Below are 26,916 nucleotides of genomic sequence, written 5' to 3'. Positions count from 1 at the left end.
CCATTCGGCTCATCGAGTGTGCACCGGCTCTTGGAAAGAGCACCCTACCCAAGGTCAACACCACCACCCTATCCCCATAACCCAGTAACCCCACCCAACACTAAGGGCAATTTTGGACACTAAGGGCAATTTATCATAGCCAATCCACCTAACCTGCACATCTTTGGACTGTGGGAGGAAACCGGAGCACCCGGAGGAAACCCACGCAGACACGGGGAGGATGTGCAGACTCCGCACAGACAGGGACCCAAGCTGGAATCGAACCTGGGACCCTGGAGCTGTGAAGCAATTGTGCTATCCACAAGGCTACCATGCTGCCCTTGGCACATTGGTGGAAGGTTTGAATCGAGGCACTCAAGAGGGCATTGGGTGACTATTTGAATGGAAACAATTTGCAGTGACACCTTCTTCTTCCCCAGCCCCCAACCAGAATAACGAACATCCCTGCATCCAGCTTCTCCAGCACTGTCAGTTTTTTATACGGTTCAATTCGATTCCCTCCCATTCTTCTCAATTCTAGTGAATGCAGGTGCTGTCAACCCAATCTCGCCAAGGCGACAATCTTCCCTCCCAAGAATCAATCTGCTGAGCTTCTGATGCACTCCTGTGTCATATAACTCAAGTAATTTGTTTGCATCTCCATAGATGCTGCCTGACCTGCTTCGTATGATCACATTTTCCATTTCATTGTCTGAGGAGTTGTGTATGGTGCTGAAGATTGTGCAATTATCAGCGATCTTATGATGGAGGGAAGGTCACTGATGAAGCGGTTGTCGATGGTTTTGCGACAGAGGTGACTGAGGAATTGTTTTAATGTAGTCAGTGACTATTGTCCTGAATATACTGCCTGACATTGAAGTGGAAGTAGAATCCATCATGGATATCAAGAGCACATTTTATGGAATCACATGGAATTCCTACACGGCATAGAAGGCTATGGGCCAAGTCCTGGAAAACGGCATTAGAATGGTTAGTTGTTCATTTATGACCCGCACAAGCGCAATGGGCCGAATGGCCCTTTCTGTGCTGTATGATTTTATGACTCCAATTACAGAAGGAAGCCATTTGGCCCATTGAGTCTACGCCAACCCTCCGAAAGTGTACTGTACCGAGTTCCACTCCCCCGCCCTCCCCCCTCGACCCCAATAACACAGTAACCTAACCTGCACACACTTGGACATTAACGGGCAGTTTTTCATGGCCAATCCACCCAACCTGAACGGCTGTCTAATGGCCGTGTTGTACCTGCTCGGGGACTGTCAGAGGGAGAGAGATTAAAAGGCACAATGTTTCGTCTGATGTTATCCTGATGTCTCTCTGCCTCAGAATGATCCCACACCAGGTCGGAGTGCGTGCCACCAGAATCAAACACACATTGGTGTTGGTCAAACCAAACTCTGGTGTTGTGCCTGGGTGGCCCTTTGTCACATTGCGTGTGATTTGAGTTTGGAATTTCTGTTATATTGTGGGTCACGGGCAATGTCCAATCTCAGGATAGACGTCTACTTTGTAAGAAAGACTTTTCACCGTGGATGGCGCGGTGGTTTCAATGTGGAGCTGGTCAACGGCCATCGTTGAGATTGAGCTGAAGCTCAGTCAATGTGAACTGGTTTTGTCAATAAAGATGCTGCCATTGGCCAGTCTCTGCCTTAGGGAATTGTTGTCCATCTCCTGCTCCATCCAATCTGGACAATAGGCTGCAGGAGTCGCCACTGCGCCTGCGCCACAACCACAGCCTGAGGATGGCGGCCATCTTGAGCTGCTCGGTGTGACGGCCGGCGCCATTTTGAGTTGCCGGGGAGACGGCCGGCGGCAATCTTGAGTTGCCAGGGGAAACGGCTTCATTGAGGTGATGGCCCGCGCGCTGTCCTCTGGGGGAATGCCCCTCCGCACATGAGCACAGGCGCATGTTTGAATATTTAATTTGCATCTGATGATTATAATTACTCGCATCCTCTCCCGTCTGAATTCCTCTTCCTTCTCGGTTCTGAAGCTTCGATTCCAGTTTTGATCTGTTTTTGACAATTTGATTTATTTTTCAAACCTGGGCTCCTCTGGCCGCACTCTGGGGGATGCGGCGGCGCATGCGCAGTCTCGCAGCCGTCACTGGTTTATGAAATGACCTGTTGATTTGATTTTAATTCATTTCCTGGGGGCGGCTCTGAATTTAAGTCAACTCCCCCGTTTCCCAGCAGCCGCTTCTTCGTCTTTTCTGTGAAATAACCGGTGGGTGGAGAGGTGACGTCACGGCAACATGGCGGATGCCCCGCCCATCACCGGTACCCGGATGTTCCGCCAACAAGCAGCGGCCGGGCCAGGCTGCGGACAGGAGGTGATACTGGGAGGAGCGGAAGCAGCATCGGCTTCTGGGAGAGTGACCCACGCCCTCTGGCGGCCGGGACGGGAAACAGCCGCCGACGTCTCTCTGGCCGCAGAGCAGCGCCTGCAGCGGCTGTGAACCACCAGCAGGCGGCAGCCTTGAAGCAGTTGAATCAGCCACACTGACAGAGGTTTGAGACAGAGAGGGATTTGAGTCTTTAATTCATTGACAGACACAGAGGAAAGCTGCAGCCGCCTTTTCACCGGCACATTCTGCATCCCGCACCTTTTAAACACACATTCATCTCAGCGCCTCATTGTCTGGGGTTGTCTCTGAGATTTCCACGGAGCGGTACAGCTGGTTTAATGTTGTTCACCTTTTATTCCTCTTGAATCTTCGTTCCATCCTCTTCCATTGAGTGTTCCTCGTCAGATGAGGTAGGGGTTGTATTGTCAGGGCGTGCTGTGGCCTCCCCTTTTTGTTGAGGGCCCTTCTGGTGCTTTTACACATTCTGCGCTGTGATGTCTTTGTCGATGGAGGTGGCATCAACCTCCTCTGAGGTCGCCTTTTTGACTCCGCCGCTGATGATTTGTGCGTACGTTGCCCCGCGTTTCGGGCAGGCCCTGTAAAGATGGCCGGCCTCCCCACACAGGTTGCAGCACTTGTCTTCCTTGCAGTCCTTAGTCATGTGTCCCTCCTGCCTGCAGTTGTTGCAGGAGGTGACATTGCAGTTGGCGGCAACATGCCCCGTTTTGCCACAGGTGTGGCATACTCGTGGCTGTCCCACGTAGTAGAGGTAGCCACGATTTACTCCAATGGCGGAACTGGAGGGGGGTTGCAGGATGGTTCCGCCGCCCTCTGTTCTCAGAGTCACCTTGATCTGGTGCTCACTTGTCCAGATGCCAAAGGTGTCCATCAGTTGCACGCTGTCACTTTTCAGCTCAGCGTTCCTGGCGAGGAACGTGAGCACATCAGACACGGGGACGTGGGGGTTGTACTTGTGCAGTGTAACAACCCGGTTTTGCTGCGAAGGTAGCGTAAACAGAGGCTCCGCAGTCAGGATAAACAGGGGACTTTGGTTGCCCTTTTCTTTGAACACGTTCAAGAATTTGATGCACGCTGCAACACTCTTGAAGGTGACATCAAAATATCCATTGTTGGGGAGGTTTTGCAAGCAGAAGATATCTGTTGCTTGAAACCCGCTGCTCGAGCAGCACCCGCTTCACGAAGAAGTTTCGGTCTACAGGTGACTCCCCTTCCGCCTTCTTCGCTGTGATTCGGACAGTGTTTCGCACTCCCCAGCCTGGTGGTCGGGATGCAGTTGCAGCCAAACCTCATACGTTGAGTCTAAACTGTATCGGCATTAGGCCTAAACCAGAAGCTTAGCCCACAACATTTTCTCTTTGACGACTTCAATCCCTCTGTCTTCTCCAATCTACATCACAATCCTCAGCTTCTCTTGACCCAATATACTGTTGATCATAGCCAAAAGGCCGAGAAGCGATAGCCCATATTCCCCGGCTATGGCTCTTGTCCTCCTCGCCCACCAACATTCAGGTGCACCTTGCTGCGCTCGACTGTGCTTTGGAACGTTTAGGCTACGGTCATGGTTGGTCAAGAGATCTCCAGCTTGGCCGAGCACTGTGGAGTCTGTGCATGCAGAACCAGAAAAACACAACAGGGAGACATCGTCTGGCACGCCTTCCACTGTCGTCACCAGAAGGAAAGAAGACGCTGTGAAGGCCCAGTGACACCCAACGCAGGGAGTCGAAGAAACCTCCACCTTTGCCGAACAAAGGGCAATCCGTGCAAGCAGCAAGTACTGGCGGTATCCAACAGGGGGCAATGTCTAGTCCCCCTGAGCTACACCCTGGCGTGTTGGTCGTGGAGTCAGGAGAATGAAAAGAGACACCGTGAAGGTACACCTACATCCAAATCAGGATGCCGTTCAGTCTGTCGCCACACTTCTCTGTTGTGCAGGATGAAGGGCTTTGGTCAGTGAAATGACGAGAAGGCAAGTCGGCATCCGGGGGTGAGGGTGAGTGGCCTGTAAAAAGCAGCAGGAAATCTGTGCGCATATCAGCCGAAAACGGAGCCTGGCTGCCGAAAGTCCGCGAGTCCACCGGCTCGCAACATTAGTGCACGAAGCTCCCGCCAGCAGAAAAGCTAGCAATGCTTTGGAGCCTGAAAGGCCTTAAATTGGTCAGGATGAGATAACGAGACAAGACAGAAAAGGGGAAGGCAGGTTTTGCGCCATTTTCTGCCTTCGCACCTTTGCTCCCCAAAGCGGGGTGAAGGCACCATTCCCGGAAGCATGGCAAGACCAGGTCGATGCGTGGAGTGTTAGGAGCAATCCCCTGCACGATCTCCGAGTCTTAAAAATCAGTTTAATATTCGGTCCCCAGATAGAGGACACATCAGATATTATACTGATAAGAACAGATTTTTTTTTAAAAATGTTATTCAAAAAAATATACTTTATTAATAAAATTTATCATGAGCATTACAGAGCATTTCGAATTGTCTTGACTACATTTCCGTCAGGGTTACACATTGCCTTGACTTTCTTCCATTCAATTTTGATCTTATTATACACATATCACTCTTTACATTACAATTCCTTCTTAAATATTTACATCGTCATGTTTCTTTTATACATTGGAGTGTTGGTTGCCCAGACCGAGGGGTTTTACACTGTTACCCGGCCCTCGGTGTACATTTGCTGGAAGGACCTTACACAGTGGTCTTTCCCCATTGCGCCTTGGCGGCAGCTGGCCCAAGCTTGAGTGCGTCCCTCAGCACGTAGTCCTGGACCTTGGAATGTGCCAGTCTGCAACACTCGATCGAGGACAATTCTTTGCACTGGAAGATCAGCAAGTTTCGGGCAGACCAAAGAGCGTCTTTTACCGAGTTGATGACCTTCCAGCAGCAGTTGATATTTGTCTCGGTGTGTGTCCCTGGAAACAATCCGTAGAGCACAGAGTCCTGTGTCACAGAGCTGCTCGGGATAAACCTTGACAAATACCACTGCATCTCTCGCCAGACCTTCTTTGCAAAGGCACATTCCACAAGGAGGTGTGTGACCGTCTCATTTCCCCCACAGCCATTCCGAGGGCAGCGTGCATTGGCGCAGAGCCTTCTCACCACCAGCCAAGCTAGGTCTTGGTGCTTGTTTGAAAGTTCTGGTGATGAGTCGTTCTGCGAGACGACTCTGGCAGTCTGCTCAGCGAACCATCCAACGTCCTCCACGTTCTCCGTTTCCCTGAGGGCCTCGAGGGCATTACGTGCTGAACTCTGCTTCATTGCCTTGTGGTCAAAGGTGTTTTTCTTCGAAAACCTTTCCACGAAGGACAGGTAGTATGGAACGGTCCAACGATTTGGAGCGTTCCGCGGCACTGAGGCCAGGATCATCCTTCGTAAAACGGGGGACAGGTAGAATCTCAGTATGTAGTGACACTTGGTGTTTGCATATTTGGGGTCCACGCACAGCTTGATGCAGCTGGACACAAAAGTGGCCAACAGGATGAGGGAGGCGTTGGGTACGTTCCGCCCTCCCTTCTCCAGAGGTTTCCGGGAGTCTTACTCGTCTCGAAGGGCTTGACGGCCTTTGTCAGCTCATCCAGAGTTAGCGGTTTGTCCAGGTTTTCCAGCTCGCTGTCGCCTATGACCTCCGTGATAGTCGACAGGAAGGTCTGGGAAACAGTGCTATCTGTTTGCTTCAGGTCATACAGTCCGGCATAAAAGGATTGGCTGATCCTCAGGATGTCAGACTGCGATGACTTTACAGAGCCATCTCCTTCCTTCGGACACGGTCCATCTTGGATCTCTAGATGAATTTCAAGTTGGCCCGGGTGACTGCTGTGGCGTAGGGTCAGAACTGCGCCACGTACAGTAACACCGAGAGCACCTCACACCTGATGACCAGGGTTTTGCCCGAAATGGAGAGGGAGCGTTGCTCCCTCCAGCCCAGTTCCTGTCTTACCTTGGCTATGCGCTCCTCCCAGTTTTTGGTGCATGCCCCAGCAGCTCCGAACCATATCCCATGGTAATCTGACCTGACAGTGAATTGGACGAAGGACCGGTCGGCCCAGCTCCCAAAGAACATGGCCTCGCTCTTGCCACGGTTTACCTTGGCTCCCGAGGTCAGTTCAAACTGGTCGCAGGTGGTCAAGAGCCTTCGTGCAGACGCAGGATCCGAGCAGAAGACGGCAACGTCGTCCATGTACAGGGAGGCCTTGACTTGTATGCCTCCACTGCCTGGGATCGTCACTCATCTTATACCCGGATCCTTCCTGATGGACTCGGCAAAAGGTTCCATGCAGCACACAAAAAGGGCAGAGGAGAGAGGGCAGCCCTGCCTGACTCCGGATTTATCTGGAACTTTTCTGATTCCCACCCATTGATTGAGACTGCGCTATAGATGTTTGTGTAGAGCAGTTTGATCCAATTGCGAATTCCCTCCCCAAACCCCATTTTGGAGAGCACATCCATCATGTAGGTGTGCGATATTCTGTCAAAAGCCTTCTCCTGGTCAAGGCTGACGAGGCATGTGACCACCCTCCTGTCCTGCACATAGGCGATCGTATCCCTGAGTAGCTCGAGGCTCTCAGAGATCTTCCTGCCAGGAACAGCACAGGTCTGGTCAGGGTGGATCACCGACTCCAGAGCAGACTTGACCCGATTGGCGATGACTTTGGCTAGAATTTTGGAATCCACATTCAACAGTGAAATGGGTCGCCAATTTCGAATTTCTTCCCTTTCCCCCTTCTGCTTGTAGATGTGGGTGATGATGCCTTTCCTCATGGACTCTGACATGCTGCCTTCCAGAAGCATACTCTCGTACACTTCCAGCAGGTCTGGGCCCATCCAGTTCCACAGAGCCGAATACAACTCAACCGGTAAGCCGTCGCTTCCGGGAGTTTTCCTCGTCTCGAAGGACTTGGCGGCCTTTATCAGCTCATCCAGAGTTAGTGGTTTGTCCAGGTTTTCCAGCTCGCCTAAGACCACCGTGATAGTCGACAGGAAGGTCTGGGAATCAGTGCTATCTGTTGGCTTCAGGTCATACAGTCCGGCATAAAAGGATTGGCTGATCCTCAGGGCGTCAGACTGCGTTGACTTTTCAGAGCCATCTTCTTCCTTCAGGCTGCTGATCACAGAGGTCTCTCTGTGCACCTTTTGGAAGAAGAAGCGTGAGCACTTTTCGTCCTGCTCCACGGAGCGGACTCTGGAACGGAAGATAACCTTGGAGGCCTCCGAGTTGGACAGCGAGGCTTGCTGGCTCTTCACCTCTTGGAGATCCTCCTTGACATCCACCCCCATCGACTGCAGCTGGAGCAAATTCTGCATACTTTTCTGGAGCCTGGACATGATCCCCTCGTCTCTCTCTCGCCTTTTGAACGCCCTTGAGGATGAAAAACCTCTTGATATTCCCCTTGATTGCTTCCCATCAGAGATGTGGAGCCTCATAGAGGGGTTTCACGGTTCTCCAACCTTTGTAATCCCTCTCGAGTTCCTCGAGGTTCTCAGGGTTCAGCAGTTTTACATTCAGCTTCCATGTCCCCCTGCCTGCAGCCTGGTTTTCCAGCAGGTGGCAGTCGGCCAGCAGGAGGATGTTGTCAGAGAAGAACACCGGCCATACATCTTGGACATGGCCGTGAAAGCACGGGACACAAAGAAGAAGTCTATCCTGGAGCGGACGGACCCGTCTGGCCGTGACCATGCGTATCTACGCTGCGCTCCGTCTGCAGGGTTTCTGCAGACGTCGAGCAGCTTGGCGTCTCTTACCGTTTCCATCAGGAGTCTGGACGTAGCGTCTAGTTTGTGTCGGCTCCGGCAGATCGTTCAGTTGCATCGATGATGCAGTTGAAGTGACCGCTCAGAATGACCGGCTTGGAGGTGGCCAACAGCAGTGGGAGTCGCTGAAGGACTGCCAGCCGCTCACTTTTTAACGGCCGGGGCGTACAGATTAATAAGTCTGAGAGGGATGTTTTTGTATTTCACGTCTGCTACGAGGAGGCGCCCGCCCACCACCTCCTTAACGTCGGAGATGGTGAAGCTGCCTCCCCGCAGCAGAATACCCAGGCCGGAGGAGCGGCAGTCGTTTCCTCCTGACCAGATGGATGGCCCGTGGGACCACCAGCTCGACCAGCGCCTGTAGTTGCTGAGGTGCGGAATTCCGCACTCCTGCAGGAACAGTAGGTCGGCTTTCACGTTTGCTAAGTAGCTGAGTGTGGCTACACACCGCGAAGTATCTTTGATGCTTCGCACATTAATGGATGCAATTTTAAAACCCATTATATAAAGATAGATTTACCAGTCTCAGAGTCCAGAGTCTATACAGTTGGCTGTTCCAGCTGTTGGATGTTCCCCAGCATGCCGGTGGTGCTCTCAAACTTTAGCACAGTTGCAGGGCTGAGAAAATTGTCCTGGTCCGCACTGGCTAGTGAACTTGATGCAGATGTATTGAGGGGGGGGCGGGAGTGTAGCCCTGGCGTCCGTTGTGGCAGTCAGTTGGTGTTGGGGTTGCAGGCCGGTCTTCGCCTGGGTTGTTGCTTCTTGTTACTTTCCGGGGGTTGGTCTGTGACCTTGTTTTCGATGTCCGGCGTTTGGTGGCCGTTGGTCATATTGGTGTTCCCATGAGCCAGGGGTTGATTGTCTCGGCGGGTTTTATTTTCTTCCCGGTTTGTGGTCTGGGGGGTCTGTGCCTCCCGTTCCACGTTGGTGCTTTGCCTCTTTATTTGAGGCCGATCCTTGGCTTGTTTACCCTCGTCGGAGGAGGTTTCGGCACTAAGTGTACTGTCTGAAAGGTGTCGCTTTGTGCCACTCCCCATTATGGGGTTCTTCAGTTTGTTTTTTTGTTTTCTCTTTCGTTTGTCCCTGTTCACTGTTTCCCAGGGCTCTTTGTTCTTTGTCCCATCCTCTTCCATTGAGTGTTCCTCATCAGATAGGGCTGGGGTTGGGTTTTCAGGAGGTGCTGGGTCCTCCCCTTTTTGTTGAGGGCCCTTCTGTTGCTTTTCCTTATTCTGTGCCGTGGTATCTTTTTCGGTGGAGGGTGTATGAACCTCCTCTCTGATCATCTTTTTAACTCCGCTGCTGATGATCTGTGCATATGTTGCCCCGCATTTCGGGCAGGCCCTGAAAAGATGGCCGGCCTCCTCACACAGGTTGCAGCACTTGTCTTCTTTGCAGTCCTGAGTCATGTGTCCCTCCTGCCTGCAGTTTTTGCAGAAGGTCACACTGCAGTTTGTGGCAACATGCCCCGTTTTGCCACAGGTGTGGCATACTCGTTGCTCGACGACATTACGTGTTGACCACTGCTTCATTGCCTTGTGGTAAAAGGTGTTCTCCTTCAAAAACTTTTCCACAAAGGACAGGTGGTACGGTACGGTCCAACTACTTGGAGCGTTCCGCGGCAATGAGGCCAGGCCCATCCTTCGTAACACCGATGACAGGTAGAACCTCAGTATGTAGTGACACTTGGTGTTTGCATACTGGGGGTCCACGCACAGATTGATGCAGCTGGACACAAAGGTGCCCAACATGATGAGGGAGGCGTTGGGTACGTTCCGCCCTCCCTTCTCCAGAGGTTTGTACATGGTGTCCCTTCGGACACGGTCCATCTTGGATCGCCAGATAAATTTGAAGAGGGCCCGGGTGACTTCTGTGGCGTAGGGTCAGGTTATGGGCCAGACCTGCGCCATGTACAGTAGCACCGAGAGTACCTCACACCGGATGACCAGGGTTTTGCCCGCAATGGAGAGGGAGCGTTGCTCCCACCAGCCCAGTTTCTGCCTTACCTTTGCTATGCGCTCCTCCCAGTTTTTGGTGCACGCCCGAGCAACTCCGAATCATATCACCAGCACCTTCAGGTAATCTGACCTGACAGTGAAGGGGACAAAGGACCGGTCGGCCCAGTTCCCAAAGAACATGGCCTCGCTCTTGCCACGGTTTACCTTGGCTCCCGAGGCCAGTTCAAATTGGTCGCAGGTGGTCAAGAGCCTGCGTACAGACGCAGGATCCGAGCAGAAGACGGCCACATCGTCCATGTACAGGGAGGCCTTGACTTGCATGCCTCCACTGCCTGGGATCGTCACTCCTCTTATACCCGGATCCCTCCTGATGGACTCGGCCAACAGTTTCTATGCAGCACACAAAAAGGGCAGAGGAGAGAGGGCAGCCCTGCCTGACTCCGGATTTGATCTGGAACTTTTCTGATTCCCACCCATTGATTGAGACTGCGCTATAGATGGTTGTGTCGAGCAGTTTGATGCAATTGCGAATTCCCTCCCCAAACCCCATTTTGGAGAGCACATCCATCATGTAGGTGTGCGATATTCTGTCAAAAGCCTTCTCCTGGTCAAGGCTGATGAGGCAGGTGTCCACCCTTCTGTCCTGCACATAGGCGGTCGTATCCCTGAGTAGCGCGAAGCTATCAGAGATCTTCCTGCCGGGTACAGCACAGGTCTGTTCAGGGTGGATCACCGACTCCAGAGATGACCTGACCCGATTGGCGATGAACTTAGCTAGAATTTTCTAATCCACATTCAACAGTGAAATGGGTCGCCAATTTCGAATTTCTTCCCTTTCCCCCTTCTGCTTGTAGATGAGGGTGATGATGCCTTTCCTCATGGACTCTGACATGTTGCCTTCCAGAAGCATACTCTCGTACACCCAGCAGGTCTGGGCCTATCCAGTCCCACAGAGCCGAAGACAACTCAACCGGTAAGCCGTCGCTTCCGGGAGTTTTACTCGTTTCGAACGACTTGGCGGCCTTTGTCAGCTCATCCAGAGTTAGTGGTTTGTCCAGGTTTTCCAGCTCGCTGTCGCCTATGACCTCCGTGATAGTCGACAGGAAAGTCTGGGAAACAGTGCTATCTGTTGGCTTCAGGTCATACAGTCCGGCATAAAAGGATTGGCTGATCCTCAGGATGTCAGACTGCGATGACTTTTCAGAGCCATCTTCTTCCTTCAGGCTGCTGATCACAGAGGTCTCTCTGTGCACCTTTTGGAAGAAGAAGCGTGAGCACTTTTCGTCCTGCTCCACGGAGCGGACTCTGGAACGGAAGATAACCTTGGAGGCCTCCGAGGTGTAGAGCGAGGCTTGGTGGCTCTCACCTCTTGGAGATCCTCCTTGACATCCACCCCCATCGACTGCAGCTGGAGCAAATTTTGCATACTTTTCTGGAGCCTGGACATGACCCCTCGTCTCTCTCTCACCTTTTGAACGCCCTTGAGGATGAAAAACCTCTTGATATTGCCCTTGATTGCTTCCCACCAGAGATGTGGGGCCTCAAAGAGGGGTTTCACGGTTCTCCAACCTTTGTAATCCCTCCTGAGTTCCTCGATGTTCTCAGGGGTCAGCAGTTTTACATTTAGCTTCCACGTCCTCCTGCCTACCCCCTGGTCTTCCTGCAGGTGGCAGTCGGCCAGTAGGAGGCAGTGATCAGAGAAGAACACCGGCGTTACGTCGGTGGACCTGACCGTGAAAGCTCGGGACACAAAAAAGAAGTCTATCCTGGAGCGGACGGACCCGTCTGGCCGTGACCATGTGTATCTATGCTGCGCGCCGTCTGCAGGGTTGCTGCAGACGTCGAGCAGCTTGGCGTCTTTTACCGTTTCCATCAGGAGTCTGGACGTAGCGTTTAGTTTGCTGTCGGCTTTGCTGGATCGTCCAGCCGCATCGATGATGCAGTTGAAGTCACCACCCAGGATGACCGGCTTGGAGGTGGCCAACAGCAGTGGGAGTTGCTGAAGGACTGCCAGCCGCTCACTTTTTACGGCCGGGGCGTACACATTAATAAGTCTGAGAGGGGTGTTTTTGTATTTCACGTCTGCTACGAGGAGGCGGCGGCCCACCACCTCCTTAACGTCAGAGATGGTGAAGTTGCCTCCCCGCAGCAGAATACCCAGGCCGGAGGAGCGGCAGTCGTTTCCTCCTGACCAGATGGATGGCCCGTGGGACCACCAGCTCGACCAGCGCCTGTAGTTGCTGAGGTGCGGAATTCCGCACTCCTGCAGGAACAGTAGGTCAGCTTTTACATTTGCCAAATAGTTGAGTGTGGCTACACACCGCGAAGTATCTTTGATGCTTCGCACATTTATGGATGCAATTTTGAAACCCATTATAAAAAGATAGATTTACCCGTCTCAAGAGTCCAGAGTCTATACAGTTGGCTGTTCCAGCTGTTGAATGTTCCCCAGCATGCCGGTGGTGCTCGCAAACTTTAGCACAGTTGCAGGGCTGAGAAAACTGTTCTGGTCCGTACTGGCCGCGTGATTTTGATGCAGATGCATTGGGGGGGGGGGGTGTAGCCCTGGGGTTCGTCGTGGCAGTCAGTAGGTGTTGGGGTTGCAGGCCGGTCTTCACCTGGGTTGTTGCTGCTCGTTACTATCGGGGGTTGGTCTGTGACCTTGTTTTCTTCCCGGTCGGTGGTCTGGGGGGTCTGTGCCTTCCGTTCCACGTTGGTGCTTTGCCTCTTTATCTGAGGCCGATTCTTGTCCTGTTTTCCCTCATCGGATGAGGTGTAGGCACGAAGTGCGCCGGCTGAGAGGTGTCGCTTTTTGCCACTACCCCTCGGGGGGTTCTTCAGTTTGTTTTTTTGTTTCCTCTTTCGTTTGTCCCTGTTCACTGTTTCCCTGGGCTCTTTATTCTTTGTCCCATCCTCTTCCTCTTCCATTGAGTGTTCCTCATCAGATGGGGCTGGGGTTGGGTTGTCAGGAGGTGCTGAGACCTCCTCCTTTTGTTGGGGGCCCTTCTGTTGCTTTTCCTCATTCTGAACCGTGGTGTCTTTTTCGGTGGAGGGTGTATGCACCTCCTCTCTGGTCGCCTTTTTGACTCCGCTGCTGATGATCTGTGCATATGTCGCCCCGCGTTTCGGGCAGGCCCTGTAAAGATGGCCGGCCTCCCCACAAAGGTTGCAGCACTTGTCTTCCTTGCAGTCCTTAGTCATGTGTCCCTCCTGCCTGCAGTTCTTGCAGAAGGTCACACTGCAGTTTGCGGCAACATGCCCCGTTTTGCCACAGGCGTGGCATACTCGTGGCTGTCCCACGTAGTAGAGGTAGCCACGATTTACTCCAATAGCGAAATTGGAGGGGGGATGCAGGATGGCTCCGTTGCTGTCCGTTCTTAGGGTCACCTTGACCTGGTGCTCACTTGTCCAGATGCCGAAGGTGTCTTTCACTTGCACGCTGTCACTTTTCAGCTCAGCGTACCTGGCGAGGAACGTGAGCACATCAGACACAGGGACGTGGGGGTTGTACGTGTGCAGTGTAACAACCCGATTTCGCTGTGCCGGTAGCGTAAACAGAGGCTCCGCAGTCAGGATCGACAGGGGACTCTGGTTACCTTTTTCCTTGAAGACGTTCAAGAATTTGATGCACGCTGCGCCGCTCTTGAAGGTGACATCAAAGAAGCCATTCTTGGGGAAGTTTTGCAAGCAGAAGATTTCTGTTGCTTTAAACCCACAACACTCGAGCAGCACCCGCTTCACGAAGAGTATCCGATCCAAAGGTGACTCTCCTTCCGTTTTCTTCACTGTGACTCGGACAGTGTTTCGCACTCCCCAGCCTGGTGGTCGGGATGCAGCTGCATCCATAGCTCGTACGTTGGGTCTGAACTGTATCGGCGTTAGGCCTAAACCAGAGGTTTAGGCCAGTATGTGGATCCACCAATAGCAGCCGGGCTCCAAACGTTTCCTCTTTGACGACTTCAATTCCTCCGAGTTCTCCAATCCACGATCGTCATTGAGATTCTCAGCTTCCCACGATTAAATGAGACTACACTTGATCTCAGGCAAAAGGCCGAGAAGCGATAGCCAATATTTTCCGGCTATGGCTCTTGTCCTCCTCGTCCACCGACTTTCAGGAGCACCTTGCTGCGCTCGACTGTGCTTTGGAACTTTTAGTCTACGCTCACTGTTGGTCAAGAGACCTCCAGCTTGGCCGAGCACGGTGGAGTCTGTGCATGCAGAACCAGTAAAACACAAGAGGAAGACATCGTCTGGCAAGCCGCCCCCTGTCGTCACCAGATTAAATGGAGACGCTGTGAAGGCCCAGTGACACCCAACGGAGGGAGTCGAAGAAATCTCCACCTTTGCCGAACAAAGGGCAATCCGTGCAAGCAGCGAGTACTGGCGGAATCCAACAGGGGGCAATGTCTAGTTTCCCTGAGCTCCACCCTGACGTGTTGGTCGTGGAGTCACGAGAACGAAAAGAGACGCCGTGAAGGTATACCTACATCCAAACAGGATGCCGTTCAGTCTGTCGCCACACTTCCCCGTTGTGCAGGATGAAGGGATGTGGTAACTGAAGTGAGGAGAAGGCAAGTCGGCATCCGAGGGTGAGGGTGAGTGGCCTGTAAAAAGCAGCAGGATATCTGTTTGGCATATCAGCTGAAAACGGAGCCTGGCTGCCGCAAGTCCGCGAGCCCATAGGCTCACGACATTAGTGCGCGAAGCGCCCGCCAGCAGAAAAGCTAGCAATGCTCTGGAGCCTGAAATTTTTTTAATTGGTCAGGATGAGACAACTGGACAAGACAGAAGAGGGGAAGCCAGGTTTTGCGCCATTTTCTGCTTTTGCACTATTTGTGCCCAAAGCGGGGTGAAGGCACCATTCCTGGAAACATTGCAAGACCAGGTTGATGCCTGGAGCGGACCAAGAAAGCCCCTGAACCATCTCCGTGTCCCAAAAATCAATTTAATATTCGGACCCCCGAAGGGGACATACCAGATATTAAACTGATAAGAACAGATACTACACTTGATCTGAACCAAAAGGCCGAGAAGCGATAGCCCATGTTTTCCGGCTATTTCCCGAGTTATCCTTTTACCCTTAATGAGCTGGTAAAATTACTTAGGACGTTCGTTCATTTTACCTGCCTGTATACTTTCATGTACCGTTTTTGCTCTCCTAATTTCCTGAAGTTCCCAGTCCACATTGCGACCCCGGCCCCGGGTCACTGGCCGCGTGGAGTTTGCACATTCTCCCCGGTTCTGCGTGAGTCTCACCCCACAACTCAAAGATGTGAGAGGTAGGTGGATTAGCCACCATAAATTGGAAGAATTATTGACTACTCTAAATTTTAAGAACTGTGTATTTCATTGTAAAACAAAAAAGAGGCTGTCAGAGACCCCAGAGATTGTCCTACACGGTGAATCTGTGCAGTGCAGAGTCCAGGAGGCTGCAATCCGGTGTCACAGTAGTTTGCACGCTTGCCTCAGCGCGCCAGCAACCCAGGTTCAATTCCAGCCTCGGATGTCTGTCCATGTGGAGTTTGCACTTTCTCTGACACGGTTTCCTCTGGGTTCTCTGTTTTCCTCCCACAGTCCAAATATGTGCAAGTCAGGTGGATTCGCCGTGCTAAATTGCCCTTTAGGTTAGTTTGGGTTGCGGGAATGAGGATAGGGTGGCGGTGTGGGCTTAAATAGGTTGCTCTTTCTAAGGGCTGGTGCAGACTCGTTGGGCCGAATGACCCGCCTTCCGCTCTGTAGGGATTCTATGATTCTATAAAGAATCGTAACCTGCATTCGAGCCTGACGTGGGATTTCGAAACAATCCAAGGCGAATGGCACAGGCAGATTGGCTTCTGAAGTACAGCTTGGGTCAGTGGGTGTGGACAGTGGTTGGGAAATGAAACACATACATGTTCGGCTGCAGGGCAGGTGCATGTGTCCGTTGGAGCACCAGGTTAGAACGGAAGAGCGAAATATTACTCCAGACTATATCTGGATGTGTTCAGCAGAGTGCACTGGGGACACGCAGATCTCGTACAGCTCAGCTTGATCTGTTTTTATGAACAATAGAGCCAAAAATGACACAGAAAAGTCAGTCCAAAGTATATCTCGACGTAGTGCACTGATGTGTGAACAGCAGTGTGGGTAGGAAGGCAGAATTGTCCTTCTAAAGTTCACCAGCTTCTTCAATATAGAACAGTCGGCTGGATAGGAAAACAATTATTCTTCCTGAGCATAGCTGGATATGGTGTTGTGGAAAGTCCGGTGGATTGGGACACTAACTAAGGTGGGATTTATGCAGTCGAGCAATTGGGGGCAGAGGATCTATCCATTTCTATCATTAAAAAAAAATCTTTATGACGTTGAAGTCTTGTTTAGATTCCCCCTAACCTCCTGCGCTCCAGAAAGACGAATCCCAGCTTCTACACAAAACTGGGTTGCAGGACAGCCACATCCATCGTCACAGGGATGTGTGGGGCGGGCGGGACCATGAGGAACGAGGGCTCACCACTGCGCTATCCTTCTCCCAGTTTTACAGGTGCTTCCAGTCCCATTTTCAGCCTGTGTCACAACTGGCGTGTCCCATCCATCGATGAACTGTTTCATCCCTAAGCTGAGGGCTTGTAGGTGAATAGCCCCCGGTAGAAGGTCTCAAATGCCTCGTAGACATTTTTTGGCTCTGCCACTGGATTCGGTCTGCTGCTTCTAATCTGAGCTATTACCCCCGTGGCTGCCTGCTTTCTCAGCTGGCGAACCAGCAGTGGCTGGCTTTATCTCCGTGTTCGTAAAGGGTCTCCCGTACCTGGCGGAGTTGCTGCAATGCTTCCCTCGTGGAGAGCAGATCAAAGTCCATTTGTAGCTTTTTCCTCTGCGCCAGGAGTTCTTTGTTCGGGCCCTCAGAGTATCGCCTGTCTACCTCCAGTATGGAGTCCACAACTGTCGCCTAGCCGCCCTCTCTACCTTGTCTCTACGTGCGTTCTTGGCCATGATATCACCCCTGATCTCAGCCTTCGTGGCCTCCCAGAGCGTGAAGGGCGGGACTTCCCCATTCTAGTTATTAATAATATAGTCATCTGTGGCCTGTGATATTTTCTTGCACAAAGCATTCTGGGCAAGTCGGGCCATGTCCAACCTCCATGTGGGGGGCGGGGTAGCAGGCATTGAGCAAAAACGTATTAATCTGGCTGCATATTAATATGGAACCATATTGGTATGGAACAGCATTAATGTGGCTGGATATTAATATGGAACATTATTCATATGGAGCAGTATTAATATGGCTGCATATTAACTTGGAACCGTATTAATATGGAATAGTATTGATATGGCTGAATATTAATATGGAACAGTACTAATATGGAACAGTATTAATATGGAACCATATCTTCACAGCTCCAGGGTCCCAGATTTGATTCCTAGATTGGGTCACTCTCTTTGCGGAGCCTGCATGTTCTCCCGGTGTCTGCGTACATTTCCTGCGGGTGCTCCGGTTTCCTCCCACAAGGCCCGAAAGACGTGCTTGTTAGGTGAATTGGACATTCTGAATTCTCCCTCTGTGTCCCCGAACAGGCGCCAGAATGTGGCGACGAAGGGCTTTTCACAGTAACTTCGTTGTTGTGTTAATGTAAGACTACTTGTGACAAAGATAATTATTATTAATATCGAATGTGGCTGGATGTTAATATGGAACTGTATTAGTATGGAACAGTGTTAATATAGCCGGATATTAAAATGGCCAGATATTAATATGGAACAGTACTAATATGGAACAGCGTTAACATGGCTGGATATTAATATGTAACAGTAATCATATAGAACAGTATTAATATGGAACACTACTAATATGGAAAAGTTATAATATGAGCGAATATTAATATGGAACAATGTTTATATGCTGGACATTAATAGGGAACAGTACTCATTTGTAACGGTCTTAAAATGAAGCAGCACGAATATGGAACAGTATTAATATGGAACAGTATTAATGTGGAAGAGTATTAATATGGAACAGTATTAATATGGAGCCGTTTTAATATGGCTGCATATTAAAATGGAGCAGAATTAATATGCTGGATAGAAATATGGAACAGTATTATTTTGGCTGGATCCCGTTCAGTTTTTGGAAGGGCATATACTGGCCTCGGGAAAGTTGTTTTTTAGGTCTCCAAAGCAATTCGCTTTACATAAACATGTTTAATGTTTAAAAACATGATTTATTATCGGGCACATTTTAAGTCCGATTACAGTAGGGCACTTTTAATTGGTGTGTTACTGTAAGGCTCTGTTTAAATAAGGTCCGTTTGACTGTGGGGCACTGTTTAAATACATTTGATTGACTATAGGGCACTGTTTAAATGCATTTGGTTTACTGTAGGGCACTGTATAAATGCATTTGATTTCCTGTAGGGCACTGTTTAAATGCATTGATTTACTATGGGCACTGTTAAAATGCGTTTGATTTATTGTAGGGCACAGTTTAAATGCATTTCATTTACTTCACCGCACTATTTAAACGCATTTGGTTTACAACAGGGCACTGTTTACATTCATTTAATTTACTGTAGGGCACTACTTATATGCATTTGAGTGTTGGGCGCTCTTTAAATGCATTCAGTTAACTGTCAGAAACTGTTTAAAAGCATTTCGTATACTGTAGGGCACTGTTTGAATGCATTTGATTCACTGCAGGGCATTTTAAAAATGCATTTAGTTCACTGTAGGATACTGTTTAAATGCATTTGATTTATTGTAGCGCCTGTTTAAAAACATTTGATTTACTATGTCACTGTTTAAATGCATTTGGTTTACTGTAGGGCACTGTTTAAATGCATTTGATTTAACGTAGAACACTGTTTAAATGCTTTTGATTCACAGGAGGGCAATGTTTAAATGCATTTGAGTATCGGGCACTATTTAAATGCAATTAGTTTACTGTAGGGAACAAAATGCATTTGATTTACTGTTGGGCGCTGTTTAAATGCATTTGATTTACTATAGGGCACTGTTTAAATGCATTTGATTTACTGTAGGGCACTGTTTAAATGCATTTGATTTACTGTGGTGCACTGTTTAAAAGTATTTGTTTTACTCTTGCGCAGTGTTTAAAAGCATTTGATTGACTGTCGGGGCACTGTTTAAATGCATTTAATTTACTATAAAGAACTGTTTAAATACATTTGGCACCGTTTAGATATAATTGATTTATTTTAGGCCACTGTTCAAATGCATTTGATTTACTGTAGGGCACTGTTTAAATGCATTTAATTGACTCGAGGGCAATGTTTAAATGCATTTGATGGACTGTTGTGCGCTATTTAATTATATTTGATTTACTGCAGTACACTGTTTAAATACTTTGGATTTATTCTGGGGCACTGTTTAAATACATTTGATGGACTGTTGTGCGCTATTTAATTATATTTTATTCACTGTTTAAATACTTTGGATGTATTCTGGGGCACTGTTTAAATACATTTGATTTACTGTCGGGCAGTTTAAATGCATTTAATTTACTGAAGGGCACTGTTTAAATGCCTTTAGTTTGCTGCCGGGCACTGTTTAAATGCACTTGACTTACTGGAGGGCATTGTTTCAATGCGTTTGATTTCGTGTCGGACACTGTGTAAACGCATTTAATTTAAATACTTTTGATTTACTGTCAGGCACTGCTTAAATGCAATTAATTTATTATAAATCACGATTTAATATATTTGGCTCACTGGAGGGCACTGTTTGAATGCATTTGATTTACTTCATGGCACTTTTTAAATGCATTTAGTTTCCGGTAGGGCACTGTTTAAACGCATTTGATTTATTGCAGCGCCTGTTTAAATACATTGATTTACTGTGTCACTGTTTAAATGCATTTCATTTACTGTAGGGCACTATTTAAATACATTTGATTTACTAGAAAGCACTGTTCAAAAACGTTTGGTTTACTGTAGGGCATTGTTTGAATGCATTTGATTTAACTTAGGGCACTGTTTAAATGCATTTGATTCACAATCGGGCACTGTTGAAATGCATTTAATTGACTCGAGGGCACTGTTTAAATACAATTGGTGGACTGTTGTGCGCTATTGCTGCGCTCGACTGTGCTTTGGAACTTTCAGTCTACGCTCACTGTTGGTCAAGAGACATCCAGCTTGGCCGAGCATGGTGGAGTCTGAGCATGCAGAACCAAGTAAAACACAACAGGAAGACATCGTCTGGCAAGCCGTCCCCTGTCGCCACCAGATGAAATGGAGACGCTGTGAAGGCCAGTGACACCCAACGGAGGGAGTCGAAGAAATCTCCACCTTTGCCGAACAAAGGGCAATCTGTGCAAGCAGCAAGTACTGGCGGTATCCAACAGGGGGCAATGTCTAGTCTCCCTGAGCTCCACCCTAGCGTGTTGGTCGTGGAGTCAGGAGTACGAAAAGAGACGCCGTGAAGGTATACCTACATCCAAAGAGGATGCCGTTCAGTCTGTCGCCATACTTCCCCGTTGTGCAGGATGAAGGGATGTGGTAACTGAAGTGCGGAGAAGGCAAGTCGGCATCCGAGGGTGAGGGTGAGTGGCCTGTAAAAAGCAGCAGGAAATCTGTGCGGCATATCAGCTTAAAACGGAGCCTGGCTGCCGAAAGTCCTCGAGTCCATCGGCTCGCAACATTAGTGCACGAAGCTCCCGCCAGCAGAAAAGCTAGCAATGCTTTGGAGCTTGAAATGCCTTAAATTGGTCAGGATGAGGCAACTGGACAACAGAGAAAAGGGATAGGCAGGTTTTGCGGCATTTTCTGCTTTTATACATTTTCGCCCCAAAGCGGGGTGAAGGCACCATTACTGGAAGCACTGCAAGACCAGGTTGATGCGTGGAGCGGAAAGAGCAAGCCCCTGAACCATCTCCGAGTTCTAAAAATCAATTTAATATTCGGTCCCCAGATTGAGGACATATCAGATATTAAACTGATAAGAACAGATACTACACTTGATCTGAGCCAAAAGGCCGAGAAGCGATAGCCCATTTTTTCCGGCAATGGCTCTTGTCCTCCTCGTCCACCGACATTCAGGTGCACCTTGCTGCGCTCGACTGTGCTTTGGAACTTTTAGTCTACGCTCACTGTTGGTCAAGAGACATCCAGCTTGGCCGAGCACGGTGGAGTCTGTGCATGCAGAACCAGTAAACACAACACGAAGACATCGTCTGGCAAGCCGTCCCCTGTCGTCACCAGATGAAATGGAGACGCTGTGAAGGCCCAGTGACACCCAACGGAGGGAGTCGAAGTAATCTCCACCTTTGCCGAACAAACGGCAATCCGTGCAAGCAGCAAGTACTGGCGGAATCCAACAGAGGGCAATGTCTAGTCTCCCTGAGCTCCACCCTGGCGTGTTGGTCGTGGAGTCAGGAGAACGAAAAGAGACGCCGTGAAGGTGTACCTACATCCAAACAGGATGCCATTCAGTCTGTCGCCACACTTCCCCGTTGTGCAGGATGAAGGGATGTGGTAACTGAAGTGAGGAGAAGGCAAGTCGGCATCCGAGTGTGAAGGTGAGTGGCCTGTAAAAAGCAGCAGGAAATCTGTGTGGCATATCAGCTGAAAACGGAGCCTGGCTGCCGCAAGTCCGCGAGTCCATCGGCTCGCAACATTCGTGCACGAAGCTCCCGCCAGCAGAAAAGCTAGCAATGCTTTGGAGCCGGAAAGGCCTTAAATTGGTCAGGATGAGACAACTGGACAAGAGAGAAAAGGGGAAGCCAGGTTTTGCGGCATTTTCTGCTTTTATACATTTTGCGCCCCCAAGCGGGGAGAGGGCACCATTCCTGGAAGCACTGCAAGACCAGGTTGATGCGTGGAGCAGAAGGAGCAAGCCCCTGAACCATCTCCGAGTCCTAAAAATCAATTTAATATTCGGTCCCCAGATTGAGGACATATCAGATATTAAACTGATAAGAACAGATACTACACTTGATCTGAGCCAAAAGGCCGAGAAGCGATAGCCCATATTTTCCGGCAATGGCTCTTGTCCTCCACGTCCACCGACATTCAGGTGCACCTTGCTGCGCTCGACTGTGCTTTGGAACTTTTAGTCTACGCTCACTCTTGGACAAGAGACATCCAGCTTGGCCGAGCACGGTGGAGTCTGAGCATGCAGAACCAGTAAAACACAACAGGAAGACATCGTCTGGCAAGCCGTCCCCTGTCGTCACCAGATGAAATGGAGACGCTGTGAAGGCCCAGTGACACCCAACAGAGGGAGTCGAAGTCATCTCCACCTTTGCCGAACAAAGGGCAATCCGTGCAAACAGCAAGTACTGGCGGAATCCAACAGAGGGCAATGTCTAGTCTCCCTGAGCTCCACCCTGGCGTGTTGGTCGTGGAGTCAGGAGAACTAAAAGAGACGCCGTGAAGGTATACCTACATCCAAACAGGATGCCGTTCAGTCTGTCGCAACAGTATCCCGTTGTGCAGGATGAAGGGATGTGGTAACTGAAGTGAGGAGAAGGCAAGTCGGCATCCGAGGGTAGGGTGAGTGGCCTGTAAAAAGCAGCAGGAAATCTGTGCGGCATATCAGCTGAAAACGGAGCCTGGCTGCCGAAAGTCCTCGAGTCCATCGACTCGCAACATTAGTGCACGAAGCTCCCGCCAGCAAAAAAGCTAGCAATGCTTTGGAGATTGAAATGCCTTAAATTGGTCAAGATGAGGCAACTGGACAACAGAGAAAAGGGGTAGGCAGGTTTTGCGGCATTTTCTGCTTTTATACATTTCCGCCCCAAAGCGGGGTGAAGGCACCATTCCTGGAAGCACTGCAAGACCAGGTTGATGCGTGGAGCGGAAGGAGCAAGCCCCTGAACCATCTCCGAGTCCTAAAAATCAATTTAATATTCGGTCTCCATATTGAGGACATATCAGATATTAAACTGATAAGAACAGATACTACACTTGATCTGAGCCAAAAGGCCGAGAAGCGATAGCCTATATTTTCCGGCAATGGCTCTTGTCCTCCTCATCCACCGACATTCAGGTGCATTTGCTGCGCTCGACTGTGCTTTGGAACTTTTAGTCTACGCTCACTGTTGGTCAAGAAACCTCCAGCTTGGCCGAGCACGGTGGAGTCTGTGCATGCAGAACCAGTAAAACACAACACGAAGACATCGTCTGGCAAGCCGTCCCCTGTCGTCACCAGATGAAATGGAGACGCTGTGAAGGCCAGTGACACCCAACGACGGGAGTGGAAGAAATCTCCACCTTTGCCGAAAAAAGGACAATCCGTGCAAGCAGCAAGTACTGGCGGTATCCAACAGGGGGCAATGTCTAGTCTCCCTGAGCTCCACCCTAGCGTGTTGGTCGTGGAGTCAGGAGAACGAAAAGAGACGCCGTGAAGGTATACCTACATCCAAAGAGAATGCCGTTCAGTCTGTCGCCACACTTCCCCGTTGTGCAGGATGAAGGGATGTGGTAACTGAAGTGAGGAGAAGGCAAGTCGGCATCCGAGTGTGAAGGTGAGTGGCCTGTAAAGAGCAGCAGGAAATCTGTGTGGCATATCAGCTTAAAACGGAGCCTGGCTGCCGCAAGTCCGCGAGTCCATCGGCTCACAACATTCGTGCACGGAGCTCCCGACAGCAGAAAAACTAGCAATGCTTTGGAGCCTGAAAGGCCTTAAATTGGTCAGGATGAGACAACTGGACAAGAGAGAAAAGGGGAAGCCAGGTTTTGCGGCATTTTCTGCTTTTATACATTTGGCGCCCCAAAGCGGGGAGAGGGCACCATTCCTGGAAGCACTGCAAGACCAGGTTGATGCGTGGAGTGGAAGGAGCAAGCCCCTGAACCATCTCCGACTCCTAAAAATCAATTTAATATTCGGTCCCCAGATTGAGGACATATCAGATATTAAACTGATAAGAACAGATTTTTTTTTTTTTTTTTCAAAAAAATATACTTTATTCATAAAAATTTATCATGAGCATTACAGAAACATTTCAAATTGTCTTGACTGTACATTTCCGGCAGGGTTACATGTTGCCTTGACTTTCTTTCATTCAATTTTGATATTGTCATACACATATCACTCTTTACATTACAATTCCTTCTTAAATATTTACATTGTCATGTTTGTTTTATACATTGGAGTGTTGGTTGCCCAGACCGAGGGGCTTTACACTGTTACGCGCCCCTCGGTGTACATTTGCTGGAAAGACTTTACACAGTGGTCTTTCCCCATTGCGCCTTGGCGGCAGCTGCCCCAAGCTTGAGTGCGTCCCTCAGCACGTAGTCCTGGACCCTGGAATGTGCCAGTCTGCAACACTCGGTCGAGGACAATTCTTTGCACTGGAAGATCAGCAAGTTTCGGGCAGACCAAAGAGCGTCTTTTACCGAGTTGATGACCTTCCAGCAGCAGTTGATATTTGTCTCGGTGTGTGTCCCTGGAAACAGTCCGTAGAGCACAGAGTCCTGTGTCACAGATCTGTTTGGGATAAACCTTGACAAATACCACTGCATCTCTCTCCAGACCTTCTTTGCAAAGGCACATTCCACAAGGAGGTGTGTGACCGTCTCATTTCCCCCACAGCCACTCCGAGGGCAGCGTGCATTGGTGCAGAGCCTTCGGATGTGCATGAAGAATCTGACAGGGAGGGCCTTTCTCACCACCAGCCAAGCTAGGTCTTGGTGCTTGTTTGAAAGTTCTGGTGATGAGGCGTTCTGCCAGATGACTCTGGCAGTCTGCTCAGGGAACCATCCAACGTCCTCCACGGTCTCCTTTTCCCTGAGGGCCTCGAGGACATTACGTGCTGACCACTGCTTCATTGCCTTGTGGTCAAAGGTGTTTTCCTTCAAAAACTTTTCCACAAAGGACAGGTGGTACGGTACGGTCCAACTACTTGGAGCGTTCCGCGGCAATGAGGCCAGGCCCATCCTTCGCAACACCGGGGACAGGTAGAACCTCAGTATGTAGTGACACTTGGTGTTTGCATACTGGGGGTCCACGCACAGCTTGATGCAGCTGGACACAAAGGTGGCCAACAGGATGAGGGAGGCGTTGAGTACGTTCCGCCCTCCCTTCTCCAGAGGTTTGTACATGGTGTCCCTTCGGACACGGTCCATCTTGGATCGCCAGATAAATTTGAAGATGGCCCGGGTGACTGCTGTGGCGTAGGGTCGGGTTATGGGCCAGACCTGCGCCACGTACAGTAGCACCGAGAGTACCTCACACCTGATGACCAGGGTTTTGCCCGCAATGGAGAGGGAGCGTTGCTCCCACCAGCCCAGTTTCTGTCTTACCTTTCCTATGCGCTCCTCCCAGTTTTTGGTGCACGCCCCAGCAGCTCCGAACCATATCCCCAGCACCTTCAGGTAATCTGACCTGACAGTGAAGGGGACAAAGGACCGGTCGGCCCAGTTCCCAAAGAACATGGCCTCGCTCTTGCCCCGGTTTACCTTGGCTCCAGAGGCCAGTTCAAACTGGTCGCAGGTGGTTAAGAGCCTGCGTACAGATGCAGGATCCGAGCAGAAGACGGCAACGTCGTCCATGTACAGGGAGGCCTTGACTTGCATGCCTCCACTGCCTGGGATCGTCACTCCTCTTATACCCGGATCCCTCCTGATGGACTCGGCAAAAGGTTCTATGCAGCACACAAAAAGGGCAGAGGAGAGAGGGCAGCCCTGCCTGACTCCAGATCTGATCTGGAACTTTTCTGATTCCCACCCATTGATTGAGACTGCGCTATAGATGTTTGTGTAGAGCAGTTTGATCCAATTGCGAATTCCCTCCCCAAACCCCATTTTGGAGAGCACATCCATCATGTAGGTGTGCGATATTCTGTCAAAAGCCTTCTCCTGGTCAAGGCTGATGAGGCAAGTGTCCACCCCCCTGTCCTGCACGTAGGCGATCGTATCCCTGAGTAGCGCGAGGCTATCAGAGATCTTCCTGCCGGGTACAGCACAGGTCTGGTCAGGGTGGATCACCGACTCCAGAGCAGACCTGACCCGATTGGCGATGACCTTTGCTAGAATTTTGTAGTCCACATTCAACAGTGAAATGGGTCGCCAATTTCGAATTTCTTCCCTTTCCCCCTTCTGTTTGTAGATGAGGGTGATGATGCCTTTCCTCAGGGACTCTGACATGCTGCCTTCCAGAAGCATACTCTCGTACACTTCCAGCAGGTCTGGGCCCATCCAGTCCCACAGAGCCGAATACAACTCAACCGGTAAGCCGTCGCTTCCGGGAGTTCTACTCGTCTCGAAGGACTTGGCGGCCTTTGTCAGCTCGTCCAGAGTTAGTGGTTTGTCCAGGTTTTCCAGCTCGCTGTCGCCTATGACCTCCGTGATAGTCGACAGGAAGGTCTGGGAAACAGTGCTATCTGTTGGCTTCAGGTCATACAGTCCGGCATAAAAGGATTGGCTGATCCTCAGGATGTCAGACTGCGATGACTTTTCAGAGCCATCTTCTTCCTTCAGGCTGCTGATCACAGAGGTCTCTCTGTGCACCTTTTGGAAGAAGAAGCGTGAGCACTTTTCGTCCTGCTCCACGGAGCGGACTCTGGAACGGAAGATAACCTTGGAGGCCTCCGAGGTGTAGAGCGAGGCTTGCTGGCTCTTCACCTCTTGGAGATCCTCCTTGACATCGACTGCAGCTGGAGCAAATTTTGCATACTTTTCTGGAGCCTGGACATGACCCCTCGTCTCTCTCTTACCTTTTGAACGCCCTTGAGGATGAAAAACCTCTTGATATTCCCCTTGATTGCTTCCCACCAGAGATGTGGGGCCTCAAAGAGGGGTTTCACGGTTCTCCAACCTTTGTAATCCCTCCTGAGTTCCTCGTTGTTCTCAGGGGTCAGCAGTTTTACATTTAGCTTCCATGTCCCCCTGCCTACCCCCTGGTCTTCCTGCAGGT

General features: G+C 50.2%; 5 non-coding genes and 1 pseudogene across 5 annotated transcripts; all 6 read right to left on the bottom strand.

Moving 5' to 3' along the window:
* Window positions 1–4,610: 4,610 nt before the first annotated feature.
* Window positions 4,611–4,795, bottom strand: LOC140397384 (U2 spliceosomal RNA). The gene has a single exon (XR_011936843.1). It is a non-coding gene; the product is annotated as a U2 spliceosomal RNA (small nuclear RNA).
* A 10,121-nt stretch (window positions 4,796–14,916) lies between these two features.
* On the bottom strand, window positions 14,917–15,106 carry LOC140397859 (U2 spliceosomal RNA). The gene has a single exon (XR_011937283.1). It is a non-coding gene; the product is annotated as a U2 spliceosomal RNA (small nuclear RNA).
* Window positions 15,107–20,855: 5,749 nt separating this feature from the next.
* Window positions 20,856–21,046, bottom strand: LOC140397493 (U2 spliceosomal RNA). Its single transcript, XR_011936929.1, has one exon. It is a non-coding gene; the product is annotated as a U2 spliceosomal RNA (small nuclear RNA).
* A 785-nt stretch (window positions 21,047–21,831) lies between these two features.
* On the bottom strand, window positions 21,832–22,022 carry LOC140397775 (U2 spliceosomal RNA). The gene has a single exon (XR_011937204.1). It is a non-coding gene; the product is annotated as a U2 spliceosomal RNA (small nuclear RNA).
* A 784-nt stretch (window positions 22,023–22,806) lies between these two features.
* On the bottom strand, window positions 22,807–22,997 carry LOC140397520 (U2 spliceosomal RNA). The gene has a single exon (XR_011936955.1). It is a non-coding gene; the product is annotated as a U2 spliceosomal RNA (small nuclear RNA).
* A 784-nt stretch (window positions 22,998–23,781) lies between these two features.
* Window positions 23,782–23,962, bottom strand: LOC140397124 (U2 spliceosomal RNA; annotated as a pseudogene).
* Window positions 23,963–26,916: the final 2,954 nt, after the last annotated feature.

Source organism: Scyliorhinus torazame, chromosome 20 (genome assembly GCF_047496885.1).
Source record: "Scyliorhinus torazame isolate Kashiwa2021f chromosome 20, sScyTor2.1, whole genome shotgun sequence".
Classification (NCBI taxonomy): Eukaryota; Metazoa; Chordata; class Chondrichthyes; order Carcharhiniformes; family Scyliorhinidae; genus Scyliorhinus; species Scyliorhinus torazame.
The sequence above is the reverse complement of the archived record's forward strand: the minus strand, read 5'-3'. Positions and strand labels throughout refer to the sequence as shown.